The following is a 22853-nucleotide window of genomic DNA, read 5'->3' as shown; positions in this document are numbered from 1 at the left end:
ACGTCCAGCCAAGATTTTACTAGCAATAACCTAATTCAAAATGTGATGTCCAGCAGCAAGCTATAAAACTTAAGGCAAAAACCATTTATAAACACTAAATATTCCAAAGAGACAAAAACAACTGTGCATGTAATTTTCCTTTATTTATTCAACAAATACTTATTCTAGCTTGGGATGGTCACAGGCCACTTTTCTTAAAAATAATCTGAATATTCATAGCAACTTTATTAACAATCCACCCAAACTGGAAATATCCCCAATGTCCAAAGAATGAGTAATCTATAGCCTAGCCACACAAATGAGTATTACTCAGCAATAATGAACAAGGATGTATCTCAAATACATTATGCTAAGTGAAAGAAGCCAAACTCAAAAAGGCTGTACACTGTATAATTCCATTTTATAACATTTTATAACATTCTGGAAAACACAAAACTAGAGACAGAAAACATCAATGGTTGCCAAGAACAAGGGGGACAACAAAGGGGCGTAACATAGGAGACAGGAGGGTCCTCCAAATGACAGCAAAAAAAAAAAAAAAAAAGATTAAGATGGTATCTTGACAGCTGACAGCGGCCTACAGAGCAACCAAATCTAATCAGTGCAGGACAACAGAGGGCTACCAAAGAGATGCCTCCAAGAAAATGTTTCTGACCATTCTAAGAAGTTAATTTGCACATGAAATAAAGTATAGAGTTTAATCAGTGGTGGGTACATAGAAACCTAGGCAACTGTGGGGAAAAAAATAAGTCCTCCACAAAAGGCAGTATGACTCAACTGTAATGTTTATATGGTTACAACAACTTTTTATTTAAATTTACTATGTGCTGAGCACCAAGCTAAATGTTTCACATAAGTCACTCCCTGTAATCCTCAACACTCTACAGAACTTGGCATAATCCCCATTTTAAGAATCAGAAATAAAACTTGGAAAGGTTCTACACAGACCAGTGAGATGCAATACAGTGAGTCCCAACCATTTATTTCCTAGGGTACAGAGCCTACAAACCAAACTAGGTACTAAATTACAAAATAACTGTTGTCTTCATCATCTTAAACTAGCAAAACAGTGGCAGAAGGCCAAGATAGAGACAAATTCTTAATTATGAAAACAAGCCACACAACATCCAGCTGTAGACAACGCAGTCTCTAGAGCACAAGACCCATGCCTGGAGACACCACACTTTACAGCCCACCTTTAGCACGCCTTATCATCTCCTTAACCTTCCCCGACAGTCAGACACACCCAGAAAAACAGCAACGCTGAAAACGAACATTTAAAATAACGTGGAAGCAAGGGGGGGAGGGCATAGCTCAAGTGGAAGAAAGAATGCTTAGCATGTACGAGGTCCTGGGTTCAATCCCCAGTACTTCCTCTAAAAAAAAAATAAATAAATCTAATTACCTCCCTTCCAAAATAGTAATAACAACAACAACATGGAAGCAAAACCTTTTATATTTTCAAGATTTTTAAATCACTGCTTGAATCAAATGTCCGCTGGAACTCTGCAACTAGGGGGTCACTGGTGACCACTGCCAATACAGCTTTAAAAGAGTGATGTAGAAAAAAGTCAAGGTGAATGAGGGAGAGAGCAAACTAGTATATGCAAGCGGTAGTAGTTAGGAGGAGATACAGAGCATCAAAATAGAATTTTGTAAGGATGAGGTACACTGAGCAAGTCTAAGACACGGTAAGCCCCGTGAGGACAGTGACTGTATCTGTCCTGTCACTTTTGTTCTTCCAGGGCCTAACATGGGGTGTATGCTTAATTAGTTACTATATATTTATTGAATAAAAGAGGCCTACCTGTATAAGCTGAAGAGGAGATAATTTAGAGGCATTAAACTGAGACAGTAATAAAGGAAAATGATTCACTTGGACAAAAAAGGGGATCCCTCTCCTGAGTCCAGAAGAATAAAGAAAGGGGCAGGTATGGCAGCTGCTAGATGTTTAGATTAGGAAAGACAGTCAAAAGAATTGGTTCTGTCTATCTTTACTTTTTCAGTAAGAGACAGAACACCTGAAGAGAATACTAGATAAGGGGGTGGGGGCGGTGGAGGAATGCAAGGAACCAGCAAAGGTTTGTAACAGCTATGAAGGTAAATATGAGAGGAAGCTGATTTTAAAAAAGAATTAAAAAGAACTGAGGAGCAACACTGAGGATCCCAACTGAAAGCAAAAATCCTGAATTATCTAGGGGCACATGTTACCAAGAAATCAACTAGAATGTCAGAAAGTCAGGATCACAACTTAAATGAATAATCAAGATAGATTTGGGTTAAGAGGAATAGATCCCTTGCTGAAACATACCACTGAAAAGAACTTGAATTTTAAACTAGGAAAAGCCCACTTTACTCAAGGCCAGGATGATGTCACCAGGTGAAGAGTGGCTCATATCTACCTCTAACACTGGGGCCTTCCTCATAAGCTTTAGGCTTCAATGCATATTTGAAAACATCCCTTCCTAAAGAATGCTCTTTCTCCAGTTTATTACAGTCCTGGCTGCCAGATTCACCACCTTACAACAGGTAAAAATAACACTTTAATGTTTGTCATGAAAGAAGTTGGGAGAGTATAGCTCAGTGGCAGAGGGTGTGCTTGGGAAGCACAAGGTCCTAGATTCAAATCCCAGTGTCTCCATTAAGTAGGGTGGAAATGCTTTGTCATTGAAGATGTGTTTTATTCTAATATACTGACTCAATCTTTTTTGGCCCATTAAATACTTAAGATAATCTGATGAAAACTATGGGCACCTCCCCTCAGAAATATGCATATCCACACAAAATTCTGCCTGAAATCTCATGAGGTTTACATCTCCTTTCCCTTCCCCCCAAAACCCATGCGTGGACAACCCATGCCACCCCTTCAATGCCCATGGAAGCCTAGGCTAAAAACCCTGCACTAAGAATTTAGTAGAGACCTAAAATGTACTTAAGGTTATCCTTGATCAGGCAAAATTAAAAATACAACTCCTCATTTCATCATGAAACTTTGTGAAGAGACTAGAGAACCACAATCCTGGAAATCAACAATATTTCTGCTGTAAATAAAGAATGTGTACTAATCTTACGCTTTTCTTAAAAAGTGGCTCCTGAAATCAATCCTGGATAAATCTGAGACACTGAGAAGAAAAAGACAAAATAAAAAAATGCTCAAGACTTGTACTGGGCTAATGCTGTGGTCAAGAAATATTTATGGAAGGAGGTTAAGAATTACGAAATGAACTAAGGTCAAGTGGCATTACAAACATCTTTATTTGTAGAATAGAGGCATTCCTAGCAAAGCTAATTACAGTCTTCAGTTTTTAGAACTGCAAATTCAACTGAGTATTATCAGACACTCCAGGAACCAGTTTAACTCCAAATTATCAGATTCTCTGTGCAACGTGGATATTATAATAACTGTTTTATAGGTGAATATACAAACCTATCACACAGACCCAGGAAAAGTAATAAGGGAGCCGTGATGTACAAGTCCATTTTGATGCCAAAATTTGGACTCTTTCCACTATTTCACACTTTCTAGCTCCTTAATAAGTTCTCTTTAGAAATCTGTGGACTCGAGGCTTTCAAAAATTAATACCCCCATCACTGTACAATGTGAATGTACTTAATATCACTGAACTGTACACCTCAAAAATGGTTACGAGGGTAAATTTTATGTTACACATATTTTACCACAATTTTTAAAAGTGAATTCACTCAATGAACTTTGCTCATAATTATCAAATAATTAAAGAAAAAGTAATTCTAATTGTTCAAATATTACTCTAGAATATGAAAGAGGCAAAACATGAGAAAGAAAATATGAGGATGAAACAGCCTTGAGACTAGAACCTGATATGGACAGTAGGAGAAATAATAATTACAAGCCAATCTGACACACACAGCTGTAAAAATTCTAAATTGAATTCAGCATTGTGTAAAAAAAAAAAAAATACACCATAGCCATGTCTAGTATGTCCCAAGAATAAAGCTGGTTTAACAAGTGAAAAATCATTTAATAAAATCACCAACTTTACAGAATAAAATCTAAATGTATGATCATAGAAGCATCTCAATAAAGAAAATGCATTAATAAAATTCAACATTCACTCAAAATAAAAATTCTTGGAAAACAAGACTGTCTTCGACTTGATAAAAGGTTATCTACATAAACCTGAAGCAAAAACCATCCTGAATAATCAAATATTAAAAGCATTCCTTTAAGATAACAAAAATAAACAACAAAAAACAGGAGCTGCAGTCATGACTGCTTCTATTTAAACGGTGATTTGGAGATCCCAGACAGAACAGTGTGGCAAGTAAAAGACACACACACACACTCACAAAGATTAGAAAATAATATTTTTAAAGACACTTCCCCAATAATTATACACAGAAAACCATAATCTTCAGATAATGATAATAAGTTTAGCAAAACTTCTAGATACAAAACAAAAATATATGTACAAAAATTAATTATATCTATATACCAGCTAACAAAAAATTTTCTAAAGAAATTTTCTATAGCTGGTTTTGCACTACAATGGCAGGTTTTTTTGGTGGGTTTTTTTTTTTTTTTTTTTTTTAAACAATGGCAGTATTGAATAGTTACATACAACACAGGCAAAGCAGAAAATATTTACTATCTGGCCCTTGAAAAAATTATTACAATCCCTGTTTTAAAACACTCAATTAAAATGATCATTCTTCCTCAACTAGATTCCCATCAGATTCAATCTGACTCCCGTCAAAATTCTAACAAGGTTTTATCTCAAACCTGACAGGCTGATTCTAAAATTACATGGGGGAGCAATAATCAACAGCCAAGACACTCCTTAAAAAACAAGGCACAGGACTGACTGCCCACGTATCAAGGATTACAAAACTACAGTAATTACAACAGTACAACACTGGTACAGGGAAAGACAACCCATCCAGTGGATCAGAATAGGAAGCCCAGAAATACAATTTCCAATAAGATGGCAATGTATGTGTGAGGAAAGGTCAATTTTCAAAGAGGCTGAAAAATACCCAGCGTGCACAGAAGTCTTCAGCTATTAACTTGCCTGCAAAGAGATCTTATGTCATTGTTACTTGTCACTATTTATGCAAATAAAAATTTTTTTACTACACCCCAGGTAAAAAGTTATTTTTTCTTATTCCAGTATAAAGCAATTTTTACCTCATGACAGTAATGGTTTTCTCAAGAATCAAGAGGTGCTAAAATTCCAAAGATTATAACTATAAAATTAAAAATTTCTGTTCATAAAAAGCCACGTGGCCCTGTGAAAATACAAGCCACAAACTAGGAAATTTTCTAATCAACATCTATCTGACCAGAATTAGTATCTGGATTATATTAAGAAATACTATGAATTAAGTAGCAACAGAAAATTATCCAATAGATAAAGCAGCAAGGGTTGATCAGAACTTCATACTAGGAAACCAAAACAGCCCTTATGTTTCTATCAAAGTCCATTTAAAATATTCCAAAATGGTCTACAGACTTCTAGAATTATATTTCCTAATACTGTTTATACATTAACGTTCTTCTGAACTCTACAGTACTTGTCTGCAATTCATATTTTAGCCTATCAACTCTCTATGACTTCTACATTTAACTTGCCTTCCTAATCTTAAATTCTAAGACCAGAAACTCATTTTTGTTCCCTTAACTACTCAGTAGCTGCCAATATGAGACATTTGATAAGTATGTTGAAATGATATGCGTTATAAGCTGGTAACTTTTAGAAATTAAGAATGATCTAAGAAAGACCAAATCATAACAGAGCCAATAATTCTAAAAAAGAACAAAAAATGAATTTAATTCTGTTTTCTAAAACTATCAGTTACAGAGCCCTCAAAGCAAGCACTCACATGATGTGGAACAATGTTCCCCTATTTATAAATCTTATACATCTCAGGTTAATGAAATGACATCAAACAAGCATTTCTAGATATCGTTTGGGCTTGTGTGTCATATTTAAGAGAGGTGACTAACCATAATTCAGTACCACGTCAGGCATCACAAGGAAAATTATGTCCCTGAAACCTATTTTAGTTAGAAAAGGTTTCATAAGCTTTCTTCTGAATTAGGTGTCCAATATTATTTATTCATTTTCTCAATATGTCCTCTGTCAACTGGAATGCTTAAGCACACAGGCAAATTATTGCACTGTCTTTTATATACACTACACTAGCAAATAACCAATTAACCAGAATGTCCCACATGCCTAATATGCTGGTTTAAAATTTTTTACTCTATTTGAATCTGTGTCTCACAGTCAATATGAGTACACAGTTTGCATCCTTTTTGAGTTTAAAATTTTTGTTGGTTTGGGTTTTTAAACTATCAAGCATCATATAAATGTAAAGCATATTAGAGTTTTTAAAGTAGACGGGTCACCTGATTATTTCTAAAATCACTTTTTGCACTAATACTCTATAATTCTATGCTAAGTAACTGAAGTTAAGCATCCAATTAAAATCTGCCTGGCTGATTTCCATTTTTAGTTTACCTACAGATTTCCAAACCATTTTTTGAATTGAATTATGTGACCTTTTTCTCACTCAGCTTTAACTGTTTATTCCTCAGTGCCGCTATTTATGAAAATAAAGTCGGTACATTAAATATTACAAAATGAGTTTCTTCTTACAGCAGTGCCATCTGGTGATGAAAATATGCATGTACAGAAATAAACTTAAGCTAAATTAAATGGATGCTGAGACTGAGTTTTCTGATTTACAAAAGACTTTTTTGTCTTCATAGCCTTGCTATTATAACCAAATATTTTGATGTAATGTACCCAAATCCTCACTTGTCAATCAGAAAAAAAAAAACCTTATGTTTCAAACTATTAAAATTTTACTAATGTACTGATCAATATAAACATTAAGACTTTTTAAATCTCCACTCCAATCATTAATTCTCAATCCACATTCAATAACGAATAGGTGATTAGGCTTATAAATGTTCTCGATTCAATGGCTAAACCAGAATAACTGCTCTATAAAACATGAAAAATACATTGCTTACTTTATATTTAAATACTGTTGTTTGGAAATAGCCATTTTTCTCTTTTAATTAAGGTTTACTGCTGTGGGTTATATACTCATATAACTTCATATAACAAATTGTCACTACGAAAGTGCTTTGGCACAAATATTGTAAATATGATCCTTGCAAGAAAAAAAATTTTTTATATGATGGCCCCAGCTCATGCTTCTAAGAATGCTTGCTTAAACAAACTCAGACTAGCTTGTTTTCTGTCACTATGGCTCTCCACACTAACAGTGAAATGTTTATTAAAAAAATGCCTTAATGCTTAAGATGTCCAGCAAAAAACTTTTAAAGATAAAACTGCAAGTTTACAGAACAAGCAGAGGGGAAAAAAGGCTACTAAAAATCCTCTGGGAAAAAATAGTTCAGAAAATATATAAAGTTAACAGAATGCATGATTCAACAGACAAATTTTCTTGTATTTTACATAAAGCTTCTGGAGACAGTGAATTCATAAATCACGGTAAAAGACATGGGGGAGGGTACAGTTCAATGGTAGAGTGCCGCGTGCTTAGCATGCACAAAGTTCTGGGTTCAATCCCCAGTACCTCCGTTAAAAAATAAATAAATCTAATTACCCCACCACTACCAAAACAACAACAAGGTAAAAGGCGTAAGTTACCAAAATTATTGTCAACATCCTTAAAAACTGTTACCACAACAAATTGTGAAAATGAGTAAGTCATGGAAACTAGACTATAAAAAATCAACACCTTTAACATACAGTCACTTGGGGAAATTCTGTGTTCCCTTTTCTGGAAAAAGAACTATGTATAGTAAATAAGAGTGCTTCACCCAGTTGCCAGACCATAGGAATTCAGTTTACACTTGTGTTCCATCCCCTCTATCACTCTCCACCCCTAAGAACTACTACCCTGGAACAGGTTCCAAGAGAATTCTTAGAATAGAAACAGACAAGAGCAAGAGATTCTAAAAATAATCCAGTAGAAACTCAAACATACACATCTCAGGTTCTTGAGTGGCAGGAAGCACCAGGTTATTTCAATCAATGCAACCAAATTTTAAAACCTGTATCAACCTTACCTCATTCAAATTAAAGATGTGATAGATTTTTAACACAGGTAAGAACTGCTACTACATTTTTAACTTCTTTAAAAATAAAAATCAGCAAAATACCATATAAAGCTTCCTAGATTATTTAAAGTGTAAGAGAACGGTCCAAAATTACCTGTAATATAAGGAAAGTAAACCAGCAGAATAAACCAACTTGATTAAACTACAAAGACTTTCTCTGTAGAAGGAACATTTTTAGAAAATGTTTTATTGCCATCTTTTTCAAGGACCTTTTGGAAGATAAGATGCCTCAGTGAAACAGCTGTGTTTTCAAGTGTTCCAGAATTTTAGCATGAACTGAAAATGGACCTCCCAACAGCTACCTGCACCTCTATTCAAGTTTACATATGCAAAAAGCATAAAGTCATAAGAGGATCCTAATTTTAAGGCAAAAAAAAAAAGTGTTGAGTAAAAAATTACCTAAAAACTATGTAAACAGCATACCCTAAAAGAAAAACAAGAGCACATTTGATCATTCTGAGAAGTTACAGAACACTTGACAACATGCTGAGAACTGGGACAATTTTGGTGAAAGCACCAAAAGGCTTTATTTAAGACAGTATCACAAAGTGTCAGCATTGGAGGGCACCTCTGAAACCAGGAGGTTCACACAATGCAGAATCTCTCATCTACTGCAACAAAAAAAGTTTGTATTTCAGAAACAGTAAAATGAATGTCTTTTTTTTAAACAGAATATAATTTACCCACACAACATGAATTACTTGATCAGCTAAGGGCTCAACTACTAAAAACAGAATACACGATTTATGTTCAAGAAGCCAAGTCTCCATCAAGAATGCTCACAGAGATGCTGTTCACTCAGTCTTAAGGCCAGTGTTCCCAGGACTATCTTAGACTGGCAAGGATGGGTAGGGGGTCTTTCATCTGTACCAAAGACTCATTCCCAATACCCTGAAACCAGTAAGTAATGACAATAATAACTGAGCAAATGTATACTGTTTATCATGTAACAGACACTGCTGAAGAGCTTTGTGTATACAGCATTAACTCATTACCTTCCAACAACACTCTGAAGTACATACTTTCATTTTACAGGCAACTAAGACAGAGATTCACAGCTCATCAGTGATAAAACCAAGATTCAAACCCAGGCCTCCTGGCTCCAGTCTATGCTCCTACCCACTATGCTATGCTGCAAAGCTAATCATTCAATTACAGTTATACAAGAGGCTCCAACTCAGCTTCCTCTTCTTTAAGACAGCATAACCACTGTTGGCATCACTTGCATAGCTCACACCTCATGCAAAATATCTGGTTCTGGGTCAGAATCTCATCTAGCTTCCCAGTCTTTCAGATACCCATTGGTGCTCCCTTGGCTCTACTGTAACATTTTGTTACCAGTTAGTTTCCAATATGTGCTCTTACTTTTTCTAAAAGAAAACACCCACTATTCTCAACCTTTTTCTGCAGAGGAAATCCATTTATTCATTCCAGCAGAGAACAAGACTGGTTTTACATTAAGAACCTCAACTGATTGGGGAGGTCCAAAGCAGCCAGCAAGAGGAAGTCTACACCCCCAACTCAGGAGGGAGTAAGGCAGCTACGATGCTAAGGAACTCTAGTGTGAGACCCAATTCCATGCAGCTGAACTGCTGTGTCCTGCATGCCAGGAGCTGACCAAGCTGATATTTCTATTCTCCACAGCTGCTGAGGGCAGGGTCAGGCCTCAAGCAGTTGGTGGACAAGGTTAACTCCCCTACATCCAGGCTTGGCTGACGTTATCTGCTATTCTGTACATATAATCTGCCTGCGGAAAAGATGAGTGCTAGTGAACCCCTGAACATTACAGGAGAGCAAAAATTATTTGGTATATATAGTATTTCCCTTTCAGACTACCTAAAGTCAGGGGAGAAAAAATATTTAATTGCCTATAGCTGCTTCCATACATCTGTCCCATTTCCACACTGCTCATTTCTTGGCTCTAAACCCTGTCTTTTACCCAAGACCCTAGTTCAGCAGCTACCTTATCATTCTTTGCCCGCCTATCCCTTGAAAAGTCCCTCATTATTCATGACCAGTTTTAACCCTTCTTCTAAGAGCCCTGTCTCTCAAAAAAAAAAAAAAAAAAAAGAGCGGGGGAGAGGAGTACCTCAACTATATAGCATTTCAAAGACCTATGAAGTTGAAAGAATACAGTACTTTTTATTTAGATTGCATCCAAACAAGCACTCCCCTCAAAATACCAAGACGTTATCTTCAGTAGAGGGTTATTACACCATAGACAAAAACTAGTAAAGGCTCTGGTTTTTTAATTGAAAAAGTTTTTTAATTAAAAAAAAAAAACTTAAGACTAACCAGATTAAAACAGAATTTCTATAAATCATCCATATACCAGAATATAATATTAATGGCTTTCCCACAAACCCAGCAATAATTCTTGCTAAACACAGACATTTACACACACTCTCATGTTTTTTCTTGCTCTATTTATATTAGATTCTGTTCACCTTCCTATGTATTTATTCTCTGGTCTTGCTCCCTCAGAATTTATACCCACCCCATATACAGTGACCCATCTAAAGTGTCTGCTTTCCGCTTTCAACCTCCACTTCTGAAACCTTCTAAGTTCCTCACAGGCTCTGGCAACAAGGAGTTACTACTGTATATCCACTATCTTCTAATAACCTATAATGAGATATAATCTGCAAAAATACTGAATCACTGTGCTATACACCTGAAACTAACAATACTGTAAAGCAACTATACTTCAAAAAAAAAGGGTAAGCCAGAAAGAGAAAAATACCATATGATATCACTCATATGTGGAATCTAAAAAAAGAAAGAAGACACTAATGAACTCATCTACAAAACAGAAACAGACTTGCAGACATAGTAAACAATCTTATGGTTACCGGGAGAAAGAGGGCAGGAAGGGATAAATTTGGGAGTTCAAGATTTGCAAATATTAACTACTATTTATAAAAATAAATAAAAAACAAAATTTCTACTGTATAGCACAGGGAACTATATTCAATAACTTGTAATAACCTTTAATGAAAAAATATGAAAACAAATATATGTATATATATTATGACTGGGACATTATGCTGTACACCAGAAATTAACACATTGTAAATGACTATACTTCAATTTTTAAAAAAAGCAATTACTAGGTAACTATGTTATTATCTCCTGCCATGTTCTGATCCAGTGGTTGCACAGTGGGCCTAAGGAACGAACAGAATGGTAAAACAAGTTAAGGAGGAGCCCAGAAAAACCACTAATCCAAGAAAACAGTAGAAAGTCAACTCAGGTTTGTCAGCTTACTCAGCTAAATGTGTCTTTCTATCCATGGCCAAATGTGAACAGTGATGCAATTTCCTGAAGCATCAGGAATTTCTCATTATCAAACAAAGCTTCAGACTCTGGAATAATGGCTCAGCATCCATCACCACCCTTGGTTGTGTAGTACAATCACCTGGGCAACTTCCAAAAAATGAAACCAAGTTCCATTAAAATCAGGATAAGTAGGACCCAGACATCAGTATTTCTTTCAAAAGTTCTCCAAGCAGTTCCTAAAAAGTTAAACAGAGTTACCATATGACCAGGTAATTCCACTCCTAGGAAAACACATATTCACCCAGAAATGTGCACATGGGACGTTCATAACAGCACTACTCATAACAGCCAAGAAGTAGAAACAACCTAAATTCCCATCAACTGATTTATGAATAAACAAATGTGGTATAACCATAGAATGAAGTACTATTTGCATTATTCAAGTACTAAAAATAATAAAGTTTGTATCAAAACTACAACATGGGTGAACCTTGAAAACACAATGCTAAGCAAAAGAAGCCAGTCATAAAAAGCCACATATGTAAACTATATTATTCCATTTATATGTAATGTCCAGAATAGGCAAATCCAGAGATAGACAGTAGATTAGTGGCTGCCAGGGGATGGGAGCAGGAGAGAACGGGCAGTGATTGCTAATGGGTATAGAGGGTTTCTTTTTGAGGTTATGAAAATGTTCTACAAGAAGTGATGTTTGCACAACCTTGTGAATATACTAGAAACCAATGAAGCACATAATTTAAAAGGCTGTATTTTATGGTATATGAATTATATCTCAATTAAAAAAAGGACAGGAGGGTATAGCTCAATGGAGTGAGGAGGGTATAGCTCAAGAGGCAGAGCACATACTTAGCATGTAGGAGGTCCTGGGTTCAACCCCCAGAACCTCCTCCAAAAATAAATAAATAAACCTAATTATTGCCCTCTGCCCCCAAAAATAAATAAATTGAAGGGAAAAAAAAAGTTCTCCAGATTTCTAATGTGCAGCCAGGACGTCAAACCACTACTCTGGAACAGAGGTTCTCAAAGTATGGTGCCTGGACCAGCAGCATCAGCATCACCTGTGAACTTGTCACAAATGCAAATTCTGAAGGTCACCCCAGACTTACTGAATCAGAAATGATGTTTAAACAAGACTTGATGCACAAAGAAGTTTGAAAATCACTGCCCTCAAAGAACCTTAGATGAAAATTTTGCCCTTGTTGGTTCAAACTGAAAGATGAAAAAGCTGCAAAAAGCATAATTTCACCTTTATTATTTTACCCATAATAGTCATACAGTCATACAAGTTCCAAAAAATGCTAAAAAGTGCAAGAAAATAAAACCACCACCTATCATTCCAGTATCCCAAAATCACTACTGTTAATCATCTAGTGAATAGCCTTCCAGTTTTCTATTTGTTTTGCATCACTGTGATCCATGAGAAATGACTGTATTATGCTTTTATCACAGAACATTAACATATCAACTACTACGTAAAAGAAAGGTAGCATTATAATTAGAGCACCTCAATTATACTGTTCAGCTGAGAAATGGGGTATATTATGGGAATGTGAAAGACAATTCTTTAGGAGCCAAAATGGTTTTGGTTCCAAGCTTTTTGGATATAACTGCCTTCTAAAATGCAATACTTCTCTTCTTGGCACGTACAGTACAATGAACCAATGAACTGCATACTTTTCTGATTCTACATCAGTTATTTTAACCATGTGATGGGTAATGTGGGAAACTAGCCTGAACCTTCTAACCCCAGGACATACCTAGGAACTTGCTTTTCTAAATAAATTCATTGTTATCATCATCCTTTTTGTCCTTGGCCTCTTTCTCAAAAGTGGCAGCATTTATGTATCTGCACAACTTCTGGGCAGCATAGTACGGCCACTTTCCAAAAAGAATTTCTGAACCAAGGACAATACAATCTTTCAAGCTGTTTCCTTGTCATTTATTTTTTAAATCTGTGTTGTTTTTAATCCCTGATTCACCGTCCTTTTTTTTTTTTTTTTGAGGAGGGGACACTTTCCACCCAAGCCTTATACAGAGTAAGCCCTCAAATGTTCCTTGATTTTCAGCAGGTTGTTCTATGCCAGCTTGAGTGATTAAAAGACAACCTTACCCACCTGTAAGCATCCATTAATACTAGCATGCATTATATCAGGCATGCAAAAAAGAAAAAAAAAAAAAGAAAAGAAAAAAGAAGGCCTATTTTCAGGGCCTTAACAAAAAGCAGTAATAAACTGCCAACTGAATGTTCCCATCTCAAATTCTCCTATTTCTAACCCTAGTTTGACCTGGCCCTTCCCAAACCATGTTCAGCTCTATTTATCTCCACCTATCCTCTGGAGACAATCAAGTAAAGTCTCAAAGAGTCATTAGAATAGGATAGATGTAATGCCAACAACAGTCATTGTGATAAAGACTGAGACATATTTTTGTAAACTTTTTGCCTTCACACTCTCACTCCCATTCTGTCCCCACCCTCCAGTTCAACATCTATGAGAGCAATGTTAACTTCTCACTAGTTGCTCTGTCCTGAGGTCTTCATAGGGAAAGGAATAAGCAGGGAGACTGCCTTCTTTCTCCCTTTGGGTTATTTCCTCTTCTTGAGACCGTAAGAAAGGGGAAAGAAGGTGTCAATCTATAGGTTAATCTACCTCACCATCCTTAAAGATATAAGTTCAATAAACCAGATCTTTCTTTTTAGTCAAGTCATATTGACCACAATCAGTCACAAAGATCAAGAATCGACTCACAGACAGAAAACAAATTTAAGGTTACCAGCGGGGAAAAGGGGTGGGAAGGGGTAAATTGAGAGTTTGAGATTTGCAGATACCAACTACTATATATAAAACAAGTAAATGACAAGTTTATTCTGCAAAGCACAGGAAACTATATTCAATATCTTTTAATAACTTACAATGAAAAAGAAAATGAAAAGAAATATCTGTATAAATATGCATGACTGAATCACTATGCTGTGCACCAGAAACTGACAGAACATTGTAAACTGACTACACTTGAATTAAAAAAAAAAAAGCAAGAATCTTCAATTCTCGATACTCTAAGCCAAAACTTACCTTAAACTATAATGTCAGTTTAACTCTTGCTTCTTATTTTCAAGCACAGAAAAGCCGTAACAATACTCAACACAGGAAAATCTACAAACTCCAAGGTGTGAAAAGAACTTCAAGAAATACACCTACTCAACAACACTCAAAACATTACCTAGTTCAACTCATAATCACTTGACAGTTTTAAGCCATTATTTCACATTAATTTATTGTTTTGATTTTTGGATAAAATGGCATCTTTGCTAACCACACTCATATAGTAAACTGGGTATTACTGCTAAAAGTGATTCAATCCCAACCATACTTTCACAACAGACAAAACTTCAAAAATCTTCAATTTTTAAAATTTTTTCAATCGAAGATTAGTTGATTTACATTGTATTACAAATGTTCCATTCTTACTGAAGATACAATTTAAAATATTTCAAGGTATTTTCACTTTTTTAAATTTTATTTTATTTCTAGAGGGGGCACTGGGGATTGAACCCAGGACCTTGCGCATGCTAAGCATGCACTCTACCACTTGAGCGATACCCTCTCCCCTCAAGTTATTCTCAATTTTTACATCTCTGCACAAGCCATTTAAACATTTGGCACTCAACTGTTACAAATACACAAATATTTCACAACTGATTTATAAAGGTTCAGTATATCCATTATTAAGCTATTCCAAGGCAGCTATATTATCATAAATCAAAACTATAAATACTGATTTTTTTTAAAGTATTTTAGACGCACAGCTTTTCATTACAGTTTTTCAACTTTCCTCATAAATTCAGGATATAAAGTCTTGAGTTGTTTTGGGTTTTTATTTAAGGCATATTTGTTTTATTCTAATGGCACCATTATTGCTCCACTCATGCCAAAAGCAATTTTAAAAAAATATCAGTTACCTGAAGAATCTCTCTCTCAAAACATATTCACGCAATCCACTTAAATGTTAACACACCTGTCACTTGCGCACCAGGCTCAATTTTCACTCAAATAACAAACCTAAAATTCCTTAAGAAGGACTTCTACCACTGCATTGAGAAAATATTCCATATATCCTTTTCCTTCTCACAAGTGTATAAAAACCTGTTCAACTATTCTCTACCTCCAGATTAATTTCAAAAACAAAGGCTTAGAAAAATTACCTTCCAACTACTCTTGGAAACTGCATGTTCCATCTTGTAAGCAATGACTACTTAAGCTGCATTTCTCAAAAAGAATACACTCACTTGGCTCCATTTCCTCACTAAACATGTCCTTAACTTTCAGTCTGGTTGCCACCACCCTATCACTCTAACAACAGCAAAAATGCTACTCCTCATGTCACCAATGACCTCCTCCTAACTGTCAAATCTTTTTTGTTCTCATTCTTTCATCCATCTCTGGCATACAACACATTTCATAACTTTTTCCCTTGGCTTCTCAGACACTACACCATCTTAGCTCTCTTTTGTTCTCAAATCCTCAGCAGCATCCCATCTTTCTCCCACCCCTGAAAATATAAAACTGTTCAATTCTTGAGCACGTTCTCTCTTCCCAGAGAAATTTTATGCTCTATTGGCATCAATAATTACCTCCAACTTCAAAGCAAAAGCTAAAGACTTTATGTCTCTCCAGAGATTTGGCCCACATGTAACTGCCTATTAGGTAGTTACATCTACAATGGAATTCATCCAAAACCACCTCATTTGAAGATCTCCAAAATTTCCCAAGTAACCAATACCCTTTTTCAAGTGTTCCGAAGCTGAAAACCTTAAAGTCATTTTTCTTAATGCCACCATTTCTTCCTCCTACTCCCATTTAAGTAATAAAGGATTTAAGGCTTTCTATCCATGCCTTCCTTTACATTCTCCCTGCCATCAACTTACTATAAGGTACCTGAACTATGGGTCATACGTACTTAAAGCCCCTTAGTCTTCTAAGAAATGTTAGGTAACCCTTGTCCAGTACTTGATTATGAAACTGATGCTCAAGAGGCCTACTGAATCTTCTAGAATATTGCTAAAATCCACCAATTTCTGTTCACAACCCACCAACCACCACAAATATATACAAGGTCTTTATTCCTTTCTGATCCCTGCACTTTGATCAAACTGGCCTTGCCCTTCTCCCAAACTGCACGTGCTTTTTTCGCCTCCACCTTCCAAAGGTATGTTTTCCCAACAGCATACTGAATGAACATACTCCCATTTTCTCATTTTCTGTTCTTCAATATAAACAGCAATTACTCTTTATTTGATGTCCTTAAAAACTCCTGTTGTTTCAGGGTCACTTAACAATGTACTAAACGGCCCTATTTAACAGCAGGTTGAGTTTTCAAGTGTAATTTTACAGCCTTCCTCTCTTTCCCTTCTTATGGTGTGCTATCCACTGCCACTTCTCAGTGCCGTGTGCCTTCCTCATAAGATGCATACAAATTGGTAGAGGGCTTAGAGGCCCACTCACCATGTTGATTAGAACAGCTAGTAAAATCCGAATGAAAAACTGAACCAAAGGCAGGTGTGTCTTCTTCCAAACCACAAAAAATTCAAGTCCAGCCAAAACTGTGACTAAACCTTAACACATTAAACAGATAAAGGTGAAATGGGTCTAGTGGAACCAGACACAGGAGTTCAAGGGCCCCATCTGCATATCCATCCTTTTTCCTCATCTGGTGCAAAACCCCAGGCTTATGCACCACAAATGTGGACACTGTTTGACTTATTAGCTAGCAGTTGACTGTATTACCAGACAGCAGCATTTCAGGCAGGTAAAGTAGTACAGTATTAGGACTAGGAGCACAGGTTTGGAAGTCACACAGACCTGGATTCCACACATTACCAGATCAAGTAACACTGACCACTTGACTCTTTCTCAAGCCTGCGAGGAGCAGCAACAAGATAATGTACCTCAAATGCTTAGCCCAGATCTTAAGAGCTACCATAAATGGTGGTAACTATAGGATTAATGTATACAGACCACTTTTTTCCTTTTGGTTCTGTTTATTTCAAAATATTGTTGACTTATGCAAACAATTCAAGTAACTTTACTGAGGCACACCATAAAGTAAAAAACTCACACTTTTTAAGTATACTACCCAATGATTTTTAGGATTTACAAAGCTGAACTACTATTACCACAGGCCAACTGTCACTTCAACAAAATCCTTTGTGACATTGGTCATCTCTGTCCCACAGATGGCTAGACTGTCAGAGTATATAATCTGGTTCATGGTATGCTAGCTACAATCCATTACAGCTGGGATCTTTTGATAACGTGAGGTAAGCATTAGAACAATTAAACAGCTCAAACTGTCTTAAAAAAAAAAAAAAAAAAAGCTCTTCTGTGATAGTAAATGGCCTATTTTAGCTAACAAGGTTTTTATCCCTGTTACCATCACCTGGATTGTTCTTTAATATACAGGGGGTTTTCACCATTACCTTATCACTTAAAATCACAAGAAATAAAAAGGTACTAGATAAACTGAAGTACTAAAGATAAGGAATTTTTTTTTAGGAGGTCATCTGGTCTCCAGCAATTCAAAGAAACATTTCACCAAGTAGTTGCTGTTGTTGTTGGGGGTGGGGGGGTGGGGGGGTGGGGGGGTGCAGATAATGTTTGTTTATTTATTTATTTAATGGAGGTACTAGGGATTGAACCCAGGACCCTGTTCATATTAAGCATCCACTCTACCATTAAGCCATACCACCTCCCCAAGTAATTGTTATTATCCCCCCAACTATATTATAATCATTATATTTCTCATCAAAATAAAGTGAGATCTTGGTTGGAGAGAAAAAAATTGAGACATTCAATAAGTTACTATGAAAAATTAACCCACAGAAAATGTTTAATATGACTAACAATAACTAGGGGGAGGGTATAGCTCAAGTGGTAGAGCACACGCTTAGCATGCATTAGGTCCTGGGTTCAATCCACAGTACCTCCTCTAAGAATAAGTAAATAAACCTAATAACCCCCCCTCAAAAGAATAACTTTCTCTTTTACTAGCTGCTATAATAAACTACCAAATCAAGGCCAAACAAAAGTTACAATAACATGGTAATTAAAATAACAGCCAATTCCAATAAAACTGAATTATGAACATAAAATTCTAAGTGTTTTAACAAAAGAAATAATTATAACTTCAGGAATTTGGCCATAATTGATCCTGTAGGAAGAACCCAGGAAAAGTAAGGCTTGACTCCCACTTGCTCAAGGAAGCCTTGCCCAATACCTGAACTCAACTGACAGTGCTTTTTGCCGTCACTCCCAACTGCACTGTGTCTGTATTCCCACTAGAATGTAAGCACCCAGAGAACAGGGACAGTGCATCATTCCTCTGTATCTCTAGCACCTAACAATTGCTAACAAATAAAAACAATACATCTTTGTTCAAGTGAACACCTGTATAACAGCATATATCATTAATGACAACAAAAAACTATCACTCAGACCTAATCTGGATTAACCTACATTTTGGGCATTTCAGAGAAATAAAATGTCATGAGAATATACTATCTGAAGTTTTTATTAATAAAATAGTTTGGCTTCATTCTTATACATCAAGAGAAACTTTTATCAGTGTTTCAAAACTTTGGGTCTACAAAGGAGCAACATGATACAAAGAACATCTTTAGTCTTTTCAACAGTGGGAGAAAGTTACACTTATTCTACAATAAATTGCAATTTACTTAGCATTGGCAAGAATCACGGGAACTAAGTAGTATCAGTAGTTACCCTTGCTTAAAAGATGATCTGACTGCAATTACATCTGAACTGAGAAGATACTCAAGAAATGGATGATCCACAACACTGTAAATGAACCATAGTTGACTTAAAAAAAAAGAGTAATTTAAAAAAGAAATGGATTATCACTTAGTAGTGTACTTCAGTGGCAATACCTAAATAGTGTAAATCAGAAACCTCGGTAGAACAGGGAGGTTATAAAAGACATTTTGTGAACAACTGAGAAAACCTGAGTGCGGTTTTATATCAGGTTATTTATGATATTATATATTATATATTATTAAGTAAGTACTCACTTTCTTAGGTGTGATGTTATTGTGGTTCTATGTAAGAGAGTTTTTTTATTGTAAAGAGACACTTGCTAAGAAAATATTTAGGCAAAAATGACAAGACGTTTGCATTTTACTTTCAAATAATTTAGCCTCAAAAGATAATGTGTGTAGCACATGCAGAAAAAAGTCAATGTGGCAAAATATTAAGTAGTAACTCTACATCAAAGGTATACCTGAAGGTATACATAAAGGTATACTCTTTAGAGCTTTTATAGATTTTTTAAATCTTACATTAGAAAGTTGGAGAAACCCAAACAGAAAAAAAAATCAAAACTGCAAAAGGGACAGAAAAATAAAGATCAGGCAAGTATAAGACTGTGACGGCAGAAATATATCCAAAACATCCATAATTACCATAAACATTAACTGTCTCCACGCTCCAGTGAAAAGAGAAGTTGGCAGGTTGTATTAACAAAGCAAAATCCAGCTGTGTGTTATTCATAAAAGATGTATCTAAAACATCCCACTAGAATTGGCTACAACTAAAAATTAAAGCAATATCAATGTTAGCAAGGATGTGGAACTCTTACCCATTCATTTAGTCTTGAGAATTAAGTTCCAATGTCTAAGGTATCCATTGGATGTATGAACTAAATCCTTCCCTAGGTTTCTAGAATGATAGCTGTGGAACATCCTCAAGAGAATTGAGAAAAAAGCCAATTTTCTGTGTTCTGTGGTTCAAATGAACAACCTAATAAGAACAACTGTACATCATGGAAAATAGGTACCTAGTAAAGTTACACATACCCTACACACAACCCAAAAATTCCACTCCCAGTTGTATGTAGTCTTGGGAAATCAGTTTGTTTTTTTGGGGGAGGATGCAAATGTCCACAAAGAGTGTAATTCGTAAGCATAAAAAAACTGAAAATGAGACAAACATCACAACAGAATAAGATGTGGCATATTCTTACAATGGAATACCATACTACTGAAAATAACTGATAGCTATAAGAATCAATTTAAAAGATGTAAAAGAACTATCAGGAGACTCATACAATTCCATTTAGCTCAAGACTGAAAATGGGCAATGCTGAACTATATATTGTCTATGGATGTATATCGAGCAAAAATTATTATAAAAAATAGTAAGCTCAAAATGTAGGGTAGTGGTAACCTCTGGGAAAGAGAAAAAGTAACGTCTTGGGAGGATGAAGACACAAGGGGTCTTATGTAGCATTAATGTTCCATTTCTTGGTTGCCATTTTATTCTTGTTTTTGAAAACTCTCCATGTGTTTTTCTACCTCATATACCTCTTTTGATATGTATTTTATATTTTTATAAAAATCAAGTATGCAAAGTACTAGCTCACTTCTTAAAAAGTATAAATTATGTAAAGAAAAAAAGGATTTATACTAAAATGTTAAACCCTGGTAAGTCATTATTCTTTTCAAATTTTCTAAAATGTTATTTTCTTAAGCAAAATAGTACCAGCCAATCTGACCAAAAACATTAAAATGGAAATTTGTAAATTAATTTGAAAAAAAAAAAAAAAAGGAGGGATTGGTTTGGTCTAGAAAACAATTTAAAATTAGGCTTGTCAATCAATCCTAAAGCCAGTCTTTTTCCTAGACCTTATTTCAGTTAAACTTACTTAGTTAATCTAACAATGCCAAACATTATTATCAAATGGAAAAACCCCACCCTTCAAAGAGCACACATTCCAGCTGAGTAGACACACACTGTACAGGTAGCACCATACACCTCTCCCAAGCCCATGAGATTGCAGAAGTATTTCAGGTTTTCATCTGCTTGCTTGGAAGCAGCATGTTATAGGGACAGAGTCAGAAGGAATACAGTCTCTTCTGTTGAGACGGAGTGTTGAGAGTGTTTTTGTATGGGGGTGAAGGAACAGAAGGCAAAAAAATAAAAGAGAGATGAGAGAAAACAAGACAAAAAGAGGTAAGAGGAAAACACAAAAAAGGAGAGAGAAAGTAGTGAGAATTAAAGAAGGCAGAGAGGGAGAAAGCCATCATTAGTAAGAACCAACTCTGTGCTTCCAAAAGTCTTCACTGGTATAACATCTAGGACTGATTTGATGAGAAGATTTGAGACATGTAATATCTGAGTACATAGTAAAGGACTAAAGTTTTATAGGGTTGTGTATGTACAGCACAACTTTAAATGAGTAAATTCCTACGTGACATCTTAAGAACAAGTTAACAGTTACACAACACTAATAGCAAAAAACAAAGTTACAGCAATAGGTCTAAATCCAAATGAAATTTTCTCTATAAATCTCTGAAAATACTCTCATAATAAAATTTTTAGGTTTCAGACCCAATCAAATGTATGTTCTATCATTTTTAGAGCTCCAAATGAACAAAAACAAGCAACATATTCCTAACAACCTTTAAAAGTAGAGTACTACCTTGTCTTAAGTGAAATACCTACTCTTTAGTCCAAGTCCCATTTCATAAATTAATCCCAAATAGTGAACTGGGTTCCAGTTGCGCTCTTAACTTCAGTATGAAAATGAGTTATCTGAAAACTGAAACTCACTGTAATACACTGTAATACTTTCATCCAGAGATTCACAAACTTGTTCTTCAAAACCTAGGCCAAGAAATAACAAAACTAAAATAATTTACTTTCTTTAAAAAGTACAGGACATGTAGCATCTTTAAGAGAAACACTGTCAAGAAAACTCAAAAAAAAAGAAAATTTCAGAACAAACAGTTTGCATTATAATTGTCAAAACAAACCTGATTAATTTGGTTCTGGAATTTAATAAAGAAAAAAAGGATTCCATTCCTAAATACTTACTTGATAGCTGGGTGGAAAATATTTCAAAAACCTACTACAGTTGACATTCCCTCTAAGTCTTCCCTCTCTTTGCCTTACTTCAAGTTACAACTCCGCTCTCCTTTTAGGGGAAAAAAAAGAGAAAACAGGTGCTTCTAAGATCTATCAGAGATCCACCATCTCACCAGTCAACACCACAGGTGCCATAAAATTCAGTTTAAAAGACACTCCATAATATTCAAATTAACAACTAACAGCTAATTGATATTTGCTGACCTACAGGTTGCCTCACACTCATTTCTCCTGAAATAAGATACATTTAAGAGTAAAGAACTTTTCAAGTCTTTTGTGCAGGCATGTCCTTTATAATACACTTACACCACTCTCCCCATAAAAAGTGTCTTCTAACAACAACTACAAAATCTTAACAGTAAACCATCATTTTAAAAAAAGGACTTGGGGGGAAGGTACAGCTCAAGTGGTAGAGTGCATGCTTAGCATGCACACATGTACTGCAGATTGTACCTTCCCCAAAAATAAATAAAAATAAA

General features: G+C 35.5%; 1 protein-coding gene across 1 annotated transcript in view; it reads right to left on the bottom strand.

The window, feature by feature from the left end:
• Positions 1-22853, bottom strand: part of UBAP2 (ubiquitin associated protein 2) — a 95427-nt gene that overhangs the window by 70406 nt on the left and 2168 nt on the right. The gene's annotated exons all lie outside the window — the stretch shown is intronic.

The sequence above is a fragment of the Camelus dromedarius genome, chromosome 10, assembly GCF_036321535.1.
Source record: "Camelus dromedarius isolate mCamDro1 chromosome 10, mCamDro1.pat, whole genome shotgun sequence".
In the NCBI taxonomy this organism is placed as follows: Eukaryota; Metazoa; Chordata; class Mammalia; order Artiodactyla; family Camelidae; genus Camelus; species Camelus dromedarius.
The sequence above is the reverse complement of the archived record's forward strand: the minus strand, read 5'-3'. Positions and strand labels throughout refer to the sequence as shown.